This window comes from Lepisma saccharinum, chromosome 14 (assembly GCF_977018435.1).
Source record: "Lepisma saccharinum chromosome 14, izLepSacc3.1, whole genome shotgun sequence".
NCBI lineage: Eukaryota > Metazoa > Arthropoda > Insecta > Zygentoma > Lepismatidae > Lepisma > Lepisma saccharinum.
Window position 1 is genome coordinate 39,599,191 of NC_139242.1, and position 21,002 is coordinate 39,620,192.

Here is a 21,002-nt window from a genome sequence, read left to right on the forward strand (position 1 = left end):
TATTTAATTTTTTTCCAGGTTTTTCTTATTGTTGCAACTGGGAAGTGTCGGTGGAGGATGGTGTTGAGTTATTAGTTCTCATGTATTTGGTTAGAACAATAACGTTCTTTTCTGCTTTGAGAATATTAATAAATTATTGTCGCTTCCGATGGTGTCGATTGTATATTTCGATCGGTTTCAATGCTGGGAGAAGGACTCTGCGCCTCTTGGTGGTCATGGCTCCTGTAAAATTATTTTTCTTCCTATAACTTTTTACCCCTTTCTCTCTATTACTGTCTACTTTTTTCTTTTTCTCTCCTACTCTAATTCACCTATAGTATCTTCATTTTATATATGTTTGTGTATTCTTTCTCCTTTCTCTTTCTCTTATGGTCTTTTTATTTCCTTCTTCCTGTTTCCCTCTGTTTCTATATATTTTCTATATGTTATCTTTCTTTCCTTCTTTCCTGTTTCTCTCTTTTTCTGATTTTCTTTCCCACTTTCTATCTTTCTTTCTCTCTCTTTCATTTTTTCCTTTCCATATTTCTTCATTTCTTTCTTTCCTTATATCTTTCATCTTTCTCTGTTTCTCTCTCTCTCTCTCTTCATCTTTACCCTTCGTTTCTCTCTTTCTATATATTATCATATTTCCCCCTCTTCCTTTTACTCTTTCTATCTATTTCTGACCTATTCTTCGAGTTTCTTTCTATATTTCTCTCTCTCTCTCTCTGTGTATTGCTCTAATTCTACGATCCTGAAAATTTCTTATGTAGGGGGCCGGAGCCCCTTTGACGCCAACTCACTGGCGACGCCTCTGGTCGATTATAATTTCTTGGAGTTATCCAACTGTTTTGCAGCTTCTATCCTGTGGTCTTCTGAGCGAAAGTCAGAGAAAACCGCCACACATAATTAGGCACAGATCGTGAAACACACAAACATCATGTACTAACATATGTATACACTCAGAACTCGATTTTTATTTTTTCGTCCATGTTTCATTTCCTTTGGAAACTCTAAATTAATGTTTTTGGGAATCCTTATTTGGAAACATTTCCAACCCTAGAGTCGGTTCAAAAAACTAAGTCTCTTGACAAGTGTGTTAATTTCCGGTCTTAAAAAGTCGGAAAACAGCGGCGATGGGACTCGATGCACTGACCACGTGCCAGACACACCCTGGCCTTTAAAGGGCTTTGCCCCACGGAGTTTTTAGATTAGTTTATTTCATAAGTTCTATAAAAGCAAATCTAGCAGAAGCTAAGGAAATGGTAAATGTGAACACACAAAAAAGAATGAAACTGTGTAAAGTGCATCCCATAACACAAGCATTTTTATCAATTCTATCTTCTAATAGAGGAGCTTATAATATTTATTTGTGAAATAATAATAATAGTAATAATAATGGGTGTAAAGTTTTCTGGATATACAGTACTGTACGTTGACAGTTGGAATTTTAACGACAGAAACAGAAGAAATTAACTTACGTGTTTACCTATTGCATGTTTGGTTGTATTTGCCGTTGTAGGAAAAAATGTATAATCTATAATCTAATTCATTTGAACAAGCTCCTCCGAGCCAACTTGCTTTCATAATTTAATAGAATCACATCATTGCCCCAAATAATTATAAAAGTTTTATTTTTACATTGAACGTAGCATTTAGAAACGTGCTTCAATTATCATTTTCTTCTTGATAAGTTTTAAATTAGTATAGTATAATATTGTTAATTTGACAAGTATCGGGAGGGATTGCTTTCAATGACAAATGCAGCTCTATACACCTTTATTCTTTGCTTCACCATGTGAGCTCATATTTCATTAGACCGGTGGCGTCGTCCTTGTTGACCATCCGTGAATAAATAAAACAAATTTTGACTACAATCTTCTTTTTCCACATAGATAAGTGGAACATATTTTTTCCTTAATAATTTATTTGTGTACTCTGAATTTAATCATCACTACGACTTGACACATTCAACAGCTCAGTGCATTTTACAACGTATCAGTTCCAATGATAATAATAATTAAAGACAATTTCAATCAATCTGTTCTCTACTACCATAACAGACTACGGTGTCCTTTTGTGTATATATATATATATATATATATATATATATATATATATATATATATATATATATACACACACACACACACACATATTTAGTTCTCATATTACTGTACGCTAAGGGTCCCGGGTTCGAATCCCGCACGGGCTTGGTTGTTTGTGAATCTCCATTCATCATTTCATCACTCATCCGCATCTTCGCAAATTAGCCAAGAGGCCCACAACGCGAAGTAAAATAAACTAAATCAATCAATCAATCAATCAATCATATTACTGTATCCAACACCAGATAGACTTGACTGATTGTTAGTGTTTTAATTAATAACAATTCTATAGGGACCACCGGGATTCGCCAAGATGCATTATTGTTACATTCATCTTCCCCTCATATTCATCACTTGCAGTGGACAACTGCCTAACAATGTGTTTGGAAATATCCGAGCCAGAAGCATTGTTGATCTTGGAACTGCTTGTAACTGATGATTCCAACCGTCGTCACCAAAGGTGACAAGAGACAGACGTCACTCCGGGGTTATTTCTGTCGTCTTACGCTTCGAAGCGACAAGCAGACACTAGTTACAACTACCTATGTAAATTTTCATAAGGCAGCTTGTTTTGATAACATTGCCTTTTTAAACCTCACACTTGGACTTGAAACTTGTTCTTCGGGGCATCAACGTTCATCTGTTGCGTTTGTCTTTTGTTCAGAGCATTTTCACAAAATGCAGTTTGACCAAGATCATCATCCATTTCTTCTAAAGCATATCGACAATATGCGTTAGATTGTAGCAGTACTTCTTGTCCCGCATGTAAATATTGTACAGATAAAACGTATCTACAAGAAGTTTTTGTTTCAGTACCGGACTCTAGCGTGCGTATGTTGTTTTTTTCGGAGGGGGCTGGTATTAGATAGCTGTGTTCTAGGGGGAATACATGCTAAACCTTCGATTTAAAAGTTACTCAGAAAAAGATGGTAATCGGAGGCCATTTTAAGGTGGGTGATTTACCACTCTGCTTTCCTGAGTTCTCTACTGCTTCCATTTGAAAATTTTGATTGTGTCATAATTTCGAGAGGGGCTACCCTCCCCTGCGTACGACAATGGTCGTGGATATATTAACACTATATTTTCTGTGGTACTATCTTCTTCCTATTTTAGATTTATCCACATGATTCCTCAACAAAACTAGAATAATAACCGTGGTGTTATGTCGAAATTTTAAAGAGCTTCAGATCATGAATGCAAATGCTGATTTTTGAATTCCGAAGGTTATATTATTTCTGCCTACAGGTACAGTCTGTACCTTTTGTCAAAATAATTTTATATACTTTGTCTCTGCCCTTCGGGAATGCAAAGGAGCTCTTTATATTTCTTGAAATAATTTTCAGTAGCTTAGTTATATATTATTTGACATCTTCGCATCCGAAACCTCTCTCACTCCCGGCTAATCTCCGATTTTTAACTGATATTCTATGGCTTTTTAAAAATTTCTACTTCTTTCTTATTCCCTGTTGGTGTTTACAATTATGAAAAACGTGCAAGTAGTCTGCGTATGTAAATTTAATGTTGGATGTATTTCCCCACATCTTTCATACCATTATTTAACCATAAAAATTACTGAAAGTATCGTTTGTAAGATTTTTTGTGCACTGGAACAATTTTTGAACTAGTAACCATGAATAGTATTCAACTTTTATCACACAAGTCAGTAACTTAATATTTTCTGAGCAAAGATGTGTCTTCATTTGCAGTTTCTTCTAAGTAAGGGTTCAGCTTGACGAGTCTTATATGAAAATCAAGCTTCATATTTTACTCTGCAAATATTCCGGTTCTGGATAGATACCACAGAGATCTCATTATTATTTTTGACGTCTTTCATACCCATAACAGTTGCGAAATGGCAAATCCTATGAACTCCTGTGTTCCTTTAGGCCTACATGTCTATTAAAATTTACTCATGTATTTACTATTAGACCCTAATTTACAATATGTGCTCATATGTGAATCTTATTATGGCCAATGACTAACACAAAAAATGGACAAACCAAGTTCTTTATTTATTCTAAAAGTGAAGCACTATTGCAATATCTCCTCATGTAATAATAATACTAAAGTTTACAATTAATAGATTAATAATAACAATGGGATTTTCAAAATAGGCTAATTGATAGTAATTATTACATTGTTATTTTATTATTTCATGAACAGGCAAAAATATGATACAAAAGAGATAAAACATCGCATACCCATTATCTAGCTTGACAGCTGTCCTGCAGAACAAATGTCAAAAACAATTTGAAATGAATTTTTTAATGAATACCAAAAAAGTTGTTAGGTCCAGCTGATGAAAGTCACTGATCATTATTTTTATGCGCATTATTATTAGTAGTGGTACGCATGAATTTTCGCAGATACAGTTGGATCCATGAGTATTACCTTGCAAATTGTCCATCACCATGTTCGTGCACTTTATTTGACCCAATAAGTGCTTCAAGAATTATAAGAAAACTGAAAACAAGCTGTTGACAACTTCTGCACCAGCATACATAAAAATCCATCGCTTAAAAACGCATAGGATGTAAGAGAAAAATTAATGAAAATAGTCATGGACAATTTGCACGGTAATACTCATGGATCTCACTATACTGTCAACGCATAGTTGATAATCACAATCTATTACGTTTATATAAATTCTGCGGAAATATGTCAACTTCATATTACACAACAATAAACAAATATTTTATTTTTATATTTTGAGTTGATTTTGTAAAATCCTGCATTACCTTATATTGCATTTGTTTTCGTTATTATATGTGCTAGTGAAGTGTAACAAAGTATCTTGACTGTTTAGAACATGATCATTCCTTTCAGTCTTCAAAACCACCAAAGAGAAAAAGTTTCAAATTTCAAAAGGGAAAGGACATAATGTTTGGCCTCGCATTTTTATATTCAGTTACCCATAAAAATGTTGAAATGTTTTTGTTGTTAAATTTAGAAAGTATTTGAATTTATTGCGGAAAATATTTCAAGTGTAAGGCACAAACAGGTTTACTGTATCCATATTTACTGCTAAGTCATCCCCCCCCCCACGTACGTACGCCAAAAGGAGCTATTTGCAACTGTAATCGTTTCTGCCATGTGCGATTACTGCATGTTCTCTTGCTTCTATTGGTATACTCAAACGATAACTTATCTTTTTTTTTTCAGTTAGACAGTAACACCTCAGCTATTGACGGGGGCAATTCCTGTGAGGCACACACATCTGTTGCATTTCCTGTGGTTTTTCCTAAACCGGTAAGTAATACATGCTCTTTTTTACATACTGTAAATATTTGGTGTAAGATTTGAAATATTTTGAAATCAATAACACCGATAGTATACTGAAATCGAAGGATAAACTTACTGCAAGTTCTTCAGGTAGGTTTGGCTTAGCTGTGAGTGAAAATGAAGTCTGTTTCCAACACTGATGTCAAAGTCAGTATGATTAGTTTTGCATACTGTTCTGCCAAAAATGCCCAATCATTTACCCTCTTTATATTTATATATATATATGGTAGTACTGACATTGTGCAAAATCTCATGTTCAGTTTGATCGTGTTGCTTGCTACTTGGTTGATGTGCAGTTTATCTAAGGATAAAAATTCACCGATATGTTATCAGGAATTGCAAGCATCAGGTCCAATGTACGGGAATGATTTTTGTTATCTTGGAAGATGCAGGAATGTTTCTAGTTGCATCTCGTGCAATTGTTATAGTCTCAACGTGCGCAATACAGAATTCCTAATTTTCAAGACATTATGTTCATTTGTAGTCAGAAAATTCGATGATCTCAAGCCATTGCCAGTTTTTTTTTTATTCGACAAATCTACTGTGTTGAGACATGCGGGTTTAACAGCGCTGTGATGAAACTTCAGGAAAATATAACATTTTCGGAAACATTCCTTACTTTGCACGTAGAACACCCTGGACTGCATTTTGCAAACTATCGAGGTTCTGGCGTCTGCAGCTACTGCCAGTATAATCTTCGTTGTCCTGTGATTCGTCCTTGTTTGTGCTGAGTGTCCCTTTGCAGCCTCAGCTTTTAACCTAAGCCAGAATATTTTATTATGTTAGTTAAGCGACATTACAGTTATGTTATTTTTGTTGTGGTAAGGGGCTAGACCCCGTATAACGTGCAAAATAGCCTAAGTGCTGACGCACCCAAATTTAAAATCAAATTCAAACATTACCTTGAACGTTGCACTTCGTTGGTTTAGAAGCAATATAATTTTCACCGGGAACATATGGGAACTCACAAAAATAAAAGCTCTGTCATTATTCGCGAAGATGCTCATCAGGTATATTGCACATTTTGCCGCTTGGATATATAACATTTTCAATAATGTCTTACATTGCAGTAGCCGGAATGAATTGCAAGAAAGTAGTGTTGCCCACGGGACGAGACGGGACAGGCTTTTAAAAATTCGAGACGAGACGAGATTGACCATGTGTCATAAGACAAACTAATATTCTCGAGACGAGACAGCATTTCCACGAGACTCCACGAGACAAGACAGGCCAAAGTCTCGTCTCGTGGGCAACACTACAAGAAAGGTACAGGGTTCTAATTGTTTTGACCATTCTGGACACTGAGGAAGCATTCATTGTGGTGTGACAGATACGGTCACTTAGGAAGAGAAAAAACAAATGCAATTATCTCCTCTTGTCGGTTAAGAGTTTACAGAAAAATCCACAGATGAGTGTCATGTCTCGTACGACGTGCATGATTTCATGCTGGTTTTCTTTCTTCTTTCGGCCGGTAGTTATACGGTTTTTTTTGTTGTTTTTTTAATGATAATTATAGGCTTGTTGCTCACGAAAGACCTGGACCAAGCAACTGGCATTACCCTTCATACCTCCCTAGCAGGTTATTATCGAAGCGTGGCTGATGAGACACTTACAAGTCTCGAAAGGACGTCAGAAACGCTTCTTGTCATAGTGGCGACATGAAAGTCAGCATATTTCCTCAAGTGACACACGACAAGTTAATATTGAGGTATGTTTACTAGTTATTATGGGAGTGCATTTCGAAGTGTATTTATTACGTTTTTTTTTTCTTTCTTTCTTCACAATTAAATCTTTTCTGGAGCTTATTTGCCTTGTGTAAACCCGTCGGCGAATGATACATTACTGCATATTTGTGTAATGAGTTGGTCTACATGCACTTTGTTTTCTATACCGTTTCCGTTATTCTTTTTTACCGAAATGGAAATGTAAAAACATAAAACTTAGTAAGTTTTAACATGTAAAAAATACCTAGGCAACCAATGATTCAATATTACTTCAAAGAGGGAAAATATTTGCATTGTAAAAATAATTACACGATTACAATTGCCTGAAAAATATTTTTTTACCCTCTTGAAACTCAAATACTAGCAGAATATACTGAGACATTACTGCTTGCAACATTTTCACCACATGTACTTTGCTATATGATACCGTAAATATTAAATTTTAGTCGCAGTTCTTTGTGAGCAATTGTAATTTATGAAATTAGTAGTGTAAGATAATCGTTACTAATCATATTAATAATTTCTGATGAGATTACGTTGTAGCTGCACCACGTTTTTGTACCCAAACCTTGAATGTAAATATTGGAATATATACCGACAACAGATGAGGAAGAAACAACAATGCATACGTTGGCCTCCTTGGTGGAGTGGTTAGCTCAGAGCACTCCAATTAATTAAATATCATGCTCTTGTTTCAAAAGTAGGCCTATAATTGATTTGTCTCACCTCGTTCAGAAAAGCATTACATGTGTAATTCTAGGTCTAACACATTTATATTACTCACTTAAACATTAACAATAACAACAATTTACGTAATTCGCAGTGAATTACCCTGCCGATAGTAAGGTTGATAATGATGAAATTATAACGAATTTCAATCTTCCGTTCTTTAACAATTGCTATATTGAAGGAGTTAAAAATATTTTCTGCTTTATATAATGCATTTACATGCTACGAAGACATATTTATAACCTCCCAGAAATAAATAACAGTTTCAAAATTCTTCACAAGGGGAAAATGTTGAAGCTAAAAATTGCGAGTATTTATATCAGAATTAGTGTTTTTGTATGGCTATAATAGTTATTGCTGTAAATCCTAAGTGCAGAACAAACTTAACTATCAGATATGTTTATTCAGTTCTCTACATTACATTGGTATCCACAACAAAACGTTTACTTGCAAATATAATGTTTTGTAATGAGACTACGAACGATATTGGTGTACAGTCAGGGGTTTCTTGAGAAATTGAATGATAGTACAGTTCCAAATTACCTTACCGGTATATCTTCACTCCGCTACAGTATGTGTATCATAATTATTTTTGCATGCACATAAATTTAATATGTTATCTCGTAACTTGGATTGATTCTATTGCTTAACGATTCAAAACAGTATGCATAGGAGTGCGCAGTGTGTCAGCTATTTTGTTCGTGCTTAATAAATCGCTTAAGAAATAAGGGTATGGTGAGGTAGGTTAACAGCCCGTCATAAGCTGTTCCCATCCTTGCCATTCGGCTTACGCACCTTGTTCAAGGAAAATCTTTGAAAGTTAAGAGTAAATTTTATTCATAAGTTTATGTTGTGCGACCTATCACATAAAAATCTCATTTTTGGAACCATTTCGTTTATTCTTTGGATTAAATGATAGGATATGAAAATATAACCTGTATCTTGAATTTTACGCTAAATCTTTTCTATGAAGTGCATTTTTAAACTTGGTTATTCTGCTAGAATACCAACTGTAAAAAATAACGAGCTTTCTGTTTATTGTAACTTGAAATGAACTTGAAAATCGCTCCCAGTGTAAGATTTTCGTACCTAACTGTTCAGTAATATTTCCAAAAGATCAACTCTGCCATCTTAACAATTGTTGGTAGGAATATTACTATTTGAACATCACAATTAAATAAAGAAAAAAAACTTAGGTTACATCACTCCAAGACGCGCATTAATTTTCAAAGTAAAATTGATCGCATATTTATTAACTAATTAATTTTTATTTAATAAAACTTACACGCATTCCTATCTATTTCTGAAATGCAAATAAATATAATCATTTACTACTTATTTTCAAAGTTCCTCGCTATTAAATATCTTTAAACTATTTTCCTTGCACCATAAAAGTAGTTTCTCGTAACGGTTATATCTATTTTTATCATTACAACATGTTGAAAATGCCGTGATGAAGTCCAAGGCGAAAGATTTCCGCATATGCTCACTAAAAATTCACATTGCACTTCTATCATTATTTGCATCACGTTCTCAAGTGGATTACCAATTCGTTTTTTCAGTTTGACAGGTCGATGCGAACCAAAAAATCTGATATGGAAATATTACGAACGCTGTTTCATATGGGATTAAATGTGTAATTGGAGATAGCAATTCGTCATGAATAATTATATAAATCAAGCAACAGGGTGCTTTTTTTTTTTAGCTTTGTCGACGTTTGTTGCAAACTTTAGCAAGTTTGCTTCTGTGAGAGATATAGAAGAAAAAATTGTGAAATATCAGTGGTAATAAACCCAACACAAAGGTGGCGCATCTTATCATAAGACCGGCTCGTTTTCTTTTAATTCGCACCTTCTACCTGTAATAGGTTAAAGGATTTAAATTAAAAATGCAAATATTCATAGGAATTTGTTTTACAGCATGGCAGTTGTTTTTGTAAGTAGATGACATACGTACCTAGAATAGATTGGGTTGTAGTAAATTGTCTTGGCATTTTCGGTAATGGTTCATTGGGGATACAAAAAAACAGGGCGTCTGGAAATGATAGCCAAACAGAGCACCAATCAAATTCGTTGACGTCTCTCAAGTTTGAAACTGTAGTTATATGGGTTCACCATTATTTTACATTAAGAAGAAAAAAAATTACAGACTTCGGGACTTACTTTCGTCAGGTGGCACTAAAAACCTTTTTCTTCTACGGCACATGAGCAATTTACTGTCTTGACATTAGTTTCCTCTGGGTGATAGCTATGTTTCTTTTCTTGAAATAACTATTTCATGTTCTTAACTGGAAACCAAAGTGGTGTTCGACTATACATAGGTGTATTTCTACTTTTATGTCATGTTGTCTTACTCCTTAATAATAATGATTGCTATATACTCCAAATGAAAATGCTAGTTGAAATTAATCCCTAAAGAAGTAAGTGTATTTTCATTTTCCTTCTCTTCTTTATTTTACGTAATATTATTTTTTTTTTTTTTTGGTTTATTCGCAACAATAAGAACCAATGATGAACAGATTATAGGACAAAAAATTAAGCATCTATGCCTTCAGGATCCCAACCTAAGACCCCAGGATTAGTAATTCGCAACAGAGGTCGATGAAGTATAGCTATTTCTAGATACTTGCCTATTTATTTATTTATCACCTATATCTATTTATAATACTATTAGATGAAGTAATAAAGGAATGCCATATAAAAATGAAACAATTTCAGGTAGGATACTGGAATATGAAATCAATTAAACTAACAGAGCTCATATACGCTGATGATATTATACTAATAGCTAATACACAGGCTAGTTTACAATATAATCTAAATATTCTTAATGAAGAATTAAAGAAGAAGAATATGGAAATAAATACGGAGAAAACTAAAACAATGATAATCAGCAGAGAAAAGACAAACCATAAGATAAAACTGAATAACGAACCTTTAGAACAAGTGACAAATTTCAAGTATCTTGGAGTAATTATAAACAGTCAAGGAAAAGAAGAGGAAGAAATAAGAGATAGAATCATGAAGACAGGAAAGCTATATCAAATGATAAACCGAGGATTTATAGGCAAAAAAAGAAATATCTACCCAAACAAAATTCACTGTATACAAAACAATTTATATACCAACACTTACATATAGCAGTGAAAATTGGACATTGACTGGAAAACACCTGCAAAGTGTACAAACAATGGAAATGAGGTACCTTCGAAGAATAAGTGGGAAAACCAGGAAAGATCGGATAAGGAATCAAACCATTCGGCAATCTTTAAATGCTCAGCCACTACAAGAAACAGTTGAACGTAATCAACTTAGATGGTTCGGCCATTTGAGCAGAATGAGTGAGACGAGACTGCCAAAGCAGATATGGGAAGCACGTCCACAAGGAACAAGACCAAAAGGAAGACCAAGAAAGACATGGAATATGAGTGTCAAAGAGATTTTGGAGAAACGAAGCATAAGATGGAAAGAGGCACAGGAAAAGGCGATGGACAGAAACGTCTGGAGAACTCTCTGTAACCCCTCGACACCGGCAGGTAGAAGAGGACGCGACTAAGCTAAGCTAAGCTATCACCTATAACTAATGTAGAAAGATAAGTATTAACTATGCCTTCTGAATATCGAATTCAATCCACTTGGTTTTACTTTTCCTTCGTTGCGTTAGTTCTTTCGAAATCTGTCGTTTAGTTTACACCGGGTTTGTAGTCCAAGCCCGCCGTATTTGTGAAAGTGCAGTCTCGGTAGCTTTGTAACAATTTACTGTTGTGCTGTTTTACACGTACTGTTGTTGCAAGTTTCTTTTCATAAAAACAGATTAACGCACAGTGAATAGTTTTCAGTGAAATTTAATGCTCATTTCTCACACAGAAATTACGCTTAGGTTTCACTATTCCCAGAACCGGGTGAATATTCTCACACATCTTCATACGATTTTCCTATTCGAGCTTAAACAGATAATACTCTAATACAGTTCTGATTTTGAAAAGAAAATTACTGAACTCTTAATAAGATTGAGAAGCTTAAGTTTCACTTTTTTGCGTTTCAGAAGTTTTAAGAAATCCAAAACTTATAAAATTTGCAGCTTGATTGATTTGTTTTACCATCCTTTTCTGCCACTTTTGGCTAATCACGAAGATGAGGATGAGTGATGTATGCTGAAATTGATGAAGGAACACTCACAAGGAACATTCGTGCCCATGCCGGAATTCGAACCCGAGAACTCTGGCGTCGTAGAGTGCTGTGCTAACCACTCTGCCACTTTGCAGCTTGAGAAATGTACAAGCAACTTGTTACAAATGTATCGTATGTGGTAGCTTAAATTTTGGCAGAGAAGTGAATGTTCTTTGATATAAAGTCTGATGTCTAAAAAGGGGATTTTTTCCCCCGAAATACAGGTCTATAGACACTCAATCATCTATGTAACCTATGGTTCGTATTTGTGCCAATTGACACAAATATATATTGACTGCACTAACACACTAAAGTGCATAAAATTGTACTTTTTTCACCTGCTCTTCCGCGTGTTGCACTAGAAATGCATCACTCGAGAAGGTAGGTCACGAGCATTTCAAAGAAACCAAAAATCGCATGTTTATATGTGTCAATTGATGCAGCAGAAATGCATCAACTTCGATTTGATGCATTTCAAGCTGTGTGTACGCACTCACACGTGTGTTACAGCATTCAGGAAAACAAGAAGGAACAACAGTGGGAACAAGAAGACGCATAAAATTGGAAGTCTTGCATAAGCATGTGAATTTATGTGTTCCTAGAAGGTCATGCACAGCTGGTGGTGCACTAGTTGCTGTCAATAATTTTAAAAAATTGAAGTTTTCAAATGATATTCTTCGCTTCTTCTTTTTTGTCGTGTTTGGATTTTAAATATCACGCAGAATAACGGACGAGAGGATGCACCACGTAATTACAATTATTTCGAATCGCATGCAGTTGCAGGAATTGATTTCCCAGTCGTACTTTCCGTGTTCGTGAGCAAATTCTCAAGGTAAATTCTCTCGACGGAGGCATTTTTTTTCTTTAATCTTTTCCACCATTCGTTAATTGCTCGATTCTCTTTTTCCCCTGTTTTTTTTTACTTCAGAGAGTATGGTTCGTTTGATACAGACGTTGGTTGATTTCTTGAAATCTGTTTTGATATTGTGCGGTAGTGACGTGTAAAAGATGTATTTGCACACAAGCAATTCTTAATTGTAAGTTACACGTGCCTGCAAAATGTGCTAGGTACGTTGATAGTTTTTTCTACGTTTTTGTGTACCATAAATGTGGCGTGGACTTGGTCTGCATATAGGTGAGTCAAATTTGAAATTAGAAGGTTTTTATTTTTAATACAGTTTTTCAATATGGAATGCAAAATTGACTGTATTATTTCAATGGTTGTGCGTTATGTCTGCTTTATATAGATAATGTTTTATTGGTATTAAGGAAGAGTGCTTTTAAAAAGACGTTATAAGTAATTCCCATTTTGTTACAACCCTACGAAGCCAGGGATCCCTGGTTCGAATTCCGGTCCCTTCATGGGTGCTCTGTGTGCGTGTCCCTTCATCAATTTCATCATATCATCACTCATCCTCATCTTTGCGATTAGCTAAAAGTGGTAGAAGAGCGAAGTAAAATAAACCAAATGAATCAATCTACCATTTTCTTTCAAAGAAATTTTTTTGGAACTAGGTACGTCGGAAAAAAATCATATTTGAATGTATGGATTGTTTCTTATTTATTTGAGACGATGAGAAATAATGAGAAGAAGAAAAATGATTGATTAAGTTTAAAAGCAATTTAAAACAAATATCATACTTAACCACAGCTACAATTAAAATTGTGCAACTATGTATTCAATATACACCCATAATTAGAACTACAGGGACTAGCATAATTAGATGATGGTTTTAGAATAGCAGAAATAAAAAAAATACTACACGTTTCACTAGAGCATATCACGTAAACGGAATAAATTCTACACTTCGAGATTTATTCAACAACACAAACACACACACACACATACAAACCAAACATAATGTCTTCCAAGTGGTCACCTTGTGATGCTGAACAGTATTGAGTTCTTTTCTGAAATTTAACATCACATGCTTCAAGACATCCTTCCCAATACTCCCAATCGCTCGCTCGATAAGTATGCAGATTCATTGTTTCTGGTTTTTAAATTAATATCCAAGAAGTGTAAAATTTATTCAATTTACATAATATGCTCTACTGAAACGTATTCGTTTTATTTCTGCTATTTTAAAAGTCAGTAAATTTTGCTCAACCTTGTACATGTATTTCTAATATTAAGGTATCTTTCCGGGTTTTTCTTTATATCGCAAGAAAATTATTCATGTAATCTAGTACTGTCCAACACCATCAACGAAACACAGTTCCACCAGTAACATGGCCAATTTAGTTTCTTACTGCAGCGTCAATAATTGCATAGATGCATTTCTTATTGCATGTGAATGCAACGAACTTGATGCAATATAATGATGCTAATAAAAATGCTTATTATAGTGTAGTAGTGATAATTATCAGCATCGTCATGCTCACGCTACCTGGTCCTACACGGCAAGTCTTCCACTTCGGCGAATTTACGTTTTTTTTTTTTTCCGTCAAAGATGTGAGAATATTAATATTTTTTAAAAATGTTATCGTCCTAACAATGCATGTATAGCGGTGAGTTTATGTAAGTGTTTGGTAAGGTCTCGACCAAGTAAGCACGTTCCTTGATGTTAACTGAAGGGAAATTTGGCTTAGAGGAATTTTCATAAAATCTAATGCGAAGAAGATGGAAAGTTTCTCGAATATTGGTGAAATTATTCTACAGAGTTACCATCAAAAGTTATGGCAACTTAGTGGCCATTACAATTGTTGTAACATGTGACTGTCATTCTTTATGTAACATTCACAATTTTATTGTCATGATAAACATCTTTGAAATGAAGAAGGATATGTCATTGTCACTGTTATAAAATGTAGTATTGTGGGATATAGTGTAACACAATAAAACTCTTAAGCAGTAGCGGCGATTAGGGGGAAATAGTTCCCCCCCTCCATTTTGCTACTCTTTGCCCCTTCACTACGACCTCTTAATGCTAAGCCTTGTCAACCAAGAGAAAATAAACTGTAGGGGAGGCCCCGCAAATTATACATCTCTGCAATCGGCACTATGTAATATAATAATTGTTTATATATCAAATAAAGCAACGAAATAACGTCAATTTTTGCTTTCTGGGAGTGGGGGGATCCTTATGAAAACAGATTACTATTACTCCACGAGGTTTAATATAAAGTTTTAACTTTGACTTCGGTCCGTCACTATGACAGAAAGGAATATATTGTACTTTGCGTCTAGTTGAATAAGGCTGAACATATCTCAGAATGAATGCAAGTGCACATTTCAACGATATGTTCCCTTAACCTTATGATAACAGCTTAGGAGGTGATAAGCGATGAGTAACCAACCAAAGATTCTTGGGCAAACAAGCACCTTATTGATTGGACTTGCAGATACTCTGATTCCATCAACCGCCAAGGAAGGAACTGAGAATAGCCCCTGAGGAGTGTGGCTCTAAGATAAAAGAAAAACCAATTATGGCCCAATAAAGGTGTGATGTATAGTCTCTCAAGGCGGGCTCCCTCTTCCCAAATTAATGAGGTTTCTGGTGTGCATCGATTAAGGGGAAAAGAACCAACGAACTGCTTCTTCCTGCGAGATGACACACACGGATTCCTTATGTGGGGAGTCCTGTGTTCAATGTTATGTAGAAGTTTCCATATGATCGTTAAAATCTATTTGAGAATTTGCCCGTGAGTTCTGTAAGAAATTTAACTTATTTAGTTAATTTGCAACGGGGACAAGATGATGTTTCAGAGCGACAAAATTTACCTCTTTCAACCCTCTGATGTTTGCTTTCTTAATATATTCATGCCTCAGTATTGGTTTAGTTATCGATTAGATCGAAAGATTTTCAGCTCTTCTCATTTTAAACATTAATTTCTCTCTCTCTCTCTCTCTCTCTCTCTCTCTCTCTCTCTCTCTCTCTCTCTCTCTATTATCAAGGACCTGGAGAATTATGCACTTAAAATACCTAAAATATGCATGCAAATATGCACTAAAAAGGTGCAAAATATGCAACTAAATATGCACTTTAGAAAAACATCTCACCTTTTTTAAATGTTTTCTTTCAGTTACTGCAAAAACCTATGTAAAGAGACATTTGTTCTTCTTTAAGCTTACACGATTTAGTATGTAATAAATGTAAAAGTTGCAGTTCTCAATTCTTGTTTACTTTACCCTGCTGTTTTATGGATGATATAAAAATTACATTCCTTATAGAACATGATTACATTTGATTACATTATATTTTAAATTTCCAACCTTGAAACTCCTGTTTGTGGCGAGAATATTTTTATATTCAGAAAGAACTCGCTTCACAAAATACAATCGTTCAAATTTTACAATCTTAGTAGTGGTTATTGGCTCTAAAATATGCGAGAAGCTTACATATGTGATTCATATATACATTTCCGTATGTAATTTATTTATTATTCTAAACGTTTAAAATATGCATAACTATCTAGACTCTATGTTACCTTAAATCTTAGGAAAGGTAACTCTGAAGCAATGTTACAAATATTTAGAACGGCAGTTGTGTCTTACATTTCACAGTTTAATTTTTTCTACGCGCATATCGTACTGAAAACAGTAAAAACTACGAGGATTGTTAGATGTTCATGTTATCTGATCAGAATATAAAATACATTATCTCAATTTCAATGAAAGTAAACAATTATAATGGATGATTAAAGAAACCTCTTCTTCAGACCTCATATATTTCTTTCCAAGGGCAAGTTGTCAGTGTGAAATGCTGGTAATGCAATGGGAACTCACGTGCAACAATTATTTTCCTCTTCAAAGAAAATTAGCATATTTTTACTAAAAAGATCGAAATCATATTCTGCTATAATTAAATTTGAAAATAGTGAATAGGTTTCCTGCAAACTTATCATAAACCCTTTGTTCTCCTTCTATTTGCATTGTTCTTCATTTTGTTTCGATGTGATCACAAAGAGCCAATAAGAAAATAATTATATCTGCTTACGATCAAAAGCGATTTTCAGAGTAGAAATATTTGAATGCATTCGGTATTCAAATGTCTAAACCGAAGTATACCTTTTTCTCCAGTTCGAAATGAACTACCAATAAACATCGGAACAATAAACAGACCGCACAACTCCAAATGTTAATATTTTAATATCGTTAGCTCTGCTTAGCTACTTCTGCTTTCTTTACAACTTGCTTTAGTAAGTTAGCAAAATCGTTTACTATTCTGTACATTACAGTATTCTAAGTTTGATTATAGAGTTCACTCCTTCCCGTATATAAAGTTAAAACAAGGCAAAACACAGTGAAAACTGTGGCACTAGAAAGCAGAATGTAATATAGATACTTAAGCATATTAGCGAACGTGTTGTTAGTTAGATCAAAGAGTATATAAATGTTGGTATCAAAAAACCATCAATGAAATTGGAAGCTTTAAGTCCATCGATTCGTAATAGATGTGAAAAGTAAAGTATGCTCATTTCTTGCCAACGGACCATGCCAAATCAATGCAAATATTTATACTTTCAATTTGAATAAATGTTGAGAACGCAGTTTGAAGTAAAACCCTATAGAAAATTGAAATCGAAATCTGTGTGCGAGATTATATGCAACTTTATGGGTATGATTTATGTTGCCGGTCCATTCCACGTGTTTTTCCTTGCGTTAATTGTTGTTTTCATTCGCAAAGTTAAAGATGGCAACTATTACAACAATGTGCTGTGAAATACAAATACAATACAATACAATGTACTGTTTCCTGATTAAGATAACATTTCTTTCAATATTCTAAAAACTATACAACAGTAGTAGCTATCCTTGCTAACTCTTCGTAAGCGATTTTCAGGAACAAACTTAGTTTCGATGGGACCAGTCGAAAATTCTATCAATTTCAGTGTCAGAATAAATGTACAGATTTAAAAAATATATATGTAGGTGTATATATAATAAACCAAGAAAGTGGTGTAAAAATAATTTCGGAAAGGACTTTTTAATTTTCTTCGTTTCACATCCTCAGTCTTATTGGAAAAACTTCAGTCTATAATCGTGAATAATCTTTGCCTTAATAAAATAAATTAATATTGATGAGCAATGTAACTAACATTTTTTGTCTTATACTAAAATCGCTGAAAATGTTTGAATTTGTAATTTACAAATCTTTAAAAAATGCATAGTAGGGTGCAGGAACATGAATTTTATTTTGGGAGCACACACATTTCTTAGTTTGAACATAACTTTATTTCTACTTCCCCTTTATATGTATTTAGTTTTAAAATATTGGCCTATTTCCAGTGTCAGGTTTATATTTTTTTTGGCCTTCATTTTCCTGCTTCTATTTATGTGACAGGTTGCGTACAGTTCTGTTCCATACGCTTACTTCTGTATATAATGATTTCCAGCGATGGGTGTTTAATTTTTATATTTCTCGTTCATTTTTGTCAAGACAGAATAGGTTTCTATATTGACTTTTGAATGATATATTGAATTATCTTTGTGGCGGAGTAGTTAGTATATCGTAGCCAAAGTCCTTAGTTTCGAATAATATGCAAGGCATGATTGAGTCATTGCACTTGTCCTATCATCTATTTCATCCAATCATCCTTGATCCCCATTGTCACAATTAACTTAGAAAAGTATAAAAACGATACCAACACAGAAAAATTAATTGTTGACCTCTTTCTTGACATCCATAAAAATTTGAGGAACACGTTTCTTGTAGCCTTCATACACAGCACATCTCTACACTGCATATATAGTTGTTGGTGCATGCAAGGGTGTACTGTGAAAGGGCATTTGCCCCGTGGACCCTGTTGCACGTGACTGTGTGCGCCCTTTGCATAAAAAGAAGTATAATGATTATTATAATATTAATAACAATACAAAATGTCTAGTAATACTTATGGGCTATGAATTTCAAAATAAATTTGTTGGTTCTTTTAATTCAAGATAAATATTACATTTTTGAACGAAATGTAAGGAAATTGTAAAATCTGATAGTTTTAGCAGTCTTGATTAGTCGTTTAAACATTACCTGTTTTATGCATTTACTTTATTCGGGAAAGGGCACATAAGTCACATGCTGCAATTTTGTGTTTCTTTCATTTAAGTCACACAGACTCAGTTTACGAAACTATTATAGGCTAAGAATAATTTTATGTAGGACATGTGTAAATATTCTAAACAGTGATGATCGAGCATGTACATAATGCCTGTAATGTTTGCTCTTAAAAGAATAAACATAAATAACTGTCTGATGTAAAATTGCATGTTTTGATTTAATTGCCTTTCTCCGAACACCCTAGATATTTTCTATTCTACGAGAAAATTACGAAAGAACCTTCCCCATTGGTTACGAGGAAACTCATGTAGCCTATATCCATAAGGAAGAACCCTGAACAATTAGTTATTTGTATACACTGATTACTCATCATTCTAGTATACACTGTTCCTATTCATAATAATTTTAATGATTATTTTATATTTTGTCTTTAGTGAAAAACTTTTTAGAATATATGGGAGGTTCAGAGCACAACTGGCGTAACTCCATTCAAGACTGTTTTGAGGAAAATACGACTTGGTACTATGTTTAGCTGTTGGAGCAGAAACATAGTGGTGTCTCTATGAGCAAGAATTTGGAACTTAGGAGATACTTACTTGTAGCACTGAAATGTTGACACTTCACAATTCTAAGTTATACATGTAACACCATTTCCATCTAAATTGGTTACGGCACTTGTGTTCTCAATCCCTCATATAATGTAGAAAAAGTGTTACACATCTATTATGTATACTTGCCATGTAATTAAAACTGATTTCGTATTTTATATTGAACAATTCAAGGGTGTTCGGTAAAGACCCAAGTTACAAACTGAGATTTTCTGTTGCCTCATTTAAGTCGCACTGAATCGAAGAAAATATTATCAGTGTAATTTTAGGTTAGGCATGTGTAAAGTTTCTAACCAGCAATGTTCCAACATGTATACCATGTTTGTAATGTTTGCTATTTAAAGAATAAACATAAAAAAACTGTTTGCTGTAAAATTGCATATTTTGACTTCAGTCCTTTCTCCAGAAAAACCTACGATGCATGCTGGGTATAATTTTGTAAGACACCGTTGGGCTTAGTGTAAAAGCATTTGTGGTTGTTGTAACGGCCTTTATCAAAGAGTATTACATACTGTAACTGTGGCATTCTCCAGTGTTTATTCAGGGGATTTTTTTTAATGGTGAAATTTGTGTGCCCAATATCGATCGAGATAGTAACAAACACGTGCAATTTTTTTTCTCCCCCCTTTTCCATCTGTAGTTTTGTAATGACGTTCATCCCATGGAAATATGAACATTGAGGACTGGACAGATTGATAGATTCATGATCATCCAAATAGAGGTTGAAAAGGGGGAGAGGTGGGAGGGGCTATGGGGGGATGAATCATAGGTGGGCGGGGCGTAATGCAGACAATGCTTGATCGTTGCATGCACGGCCATCATGGAAATAGCATGTCCGTGCATGTGTGTGTGCGTGTGAATAAGCTGACGGCCATTTTAGCCGACGCATCCCCGGAGTCGAACCCAAGCCTCAGCACATGAACGCCATCAGAACCTGAAAGCTGACCAGCGGGAAGACTTTGCCGTCAAAGTTGCTTGACGGGGGTTGTTGAGAGGGAAACACAAAAGGCTGTTTCAATGGGGCTACTACCGTCCGCGAAGGTAAAAAAAAAAGTTCAAAATACATTATGAATAATGCATTCACTGCAATTGGGGGAAAGGGTGGTGTACAGTAGCTGCAAAAAAAAAAAAAAAAAAAAAAGGGTACGTGACGATGCTTGATTTTCTTGTCGCCTTCGAAAGGTATCAGGGTCATCTTCTAGCCGGCCGGTCAATAGAGACATGTGACAACTATTTTCTTCAGGGATTTACCATTCATTTCAATATTGAGTACCGACTAGGTCCAATTATGATGATAGAATATCCTAAATGCTGAGAAAAACATGTGGTCTCTTCAGAATTTCTCCTGTATTGCATCAAAGAAATATTCGTGTTATTTGATTTGCTGTTGCAGATACACACACAC

General features: G+C 34.6%; 1 protein-coding gene across 10 annotated transcripts in view; it reads left to right on the forward strand.

The window, feature by feature from the left end:
- The window catches only part of dati (zinc finger protein datilografo), a 688,312-nt gene that overhangs the window by 299,258 nt on the left and 368,052 nt on the right, over window positions 1-21,002 (forward strand). For 9 of the 10 annotated variants that reach the window (XM_083135415.1, XM_083135413.1, XM_083135412.1 and 6 more), the window contains exon 3: window positions 5,250-5,336. The exons of the other annotated variant lie outside the window; for it this stretch is intronic. The gene's annotated coding sequence lies outside the window, so the exon portion shown is untranslated. The remainder of the gene's footprint in view (window positions 1-5,249; window positions 5,337-21,002) is intronic. 10 annotated transcript variants of the gene reach the window in all.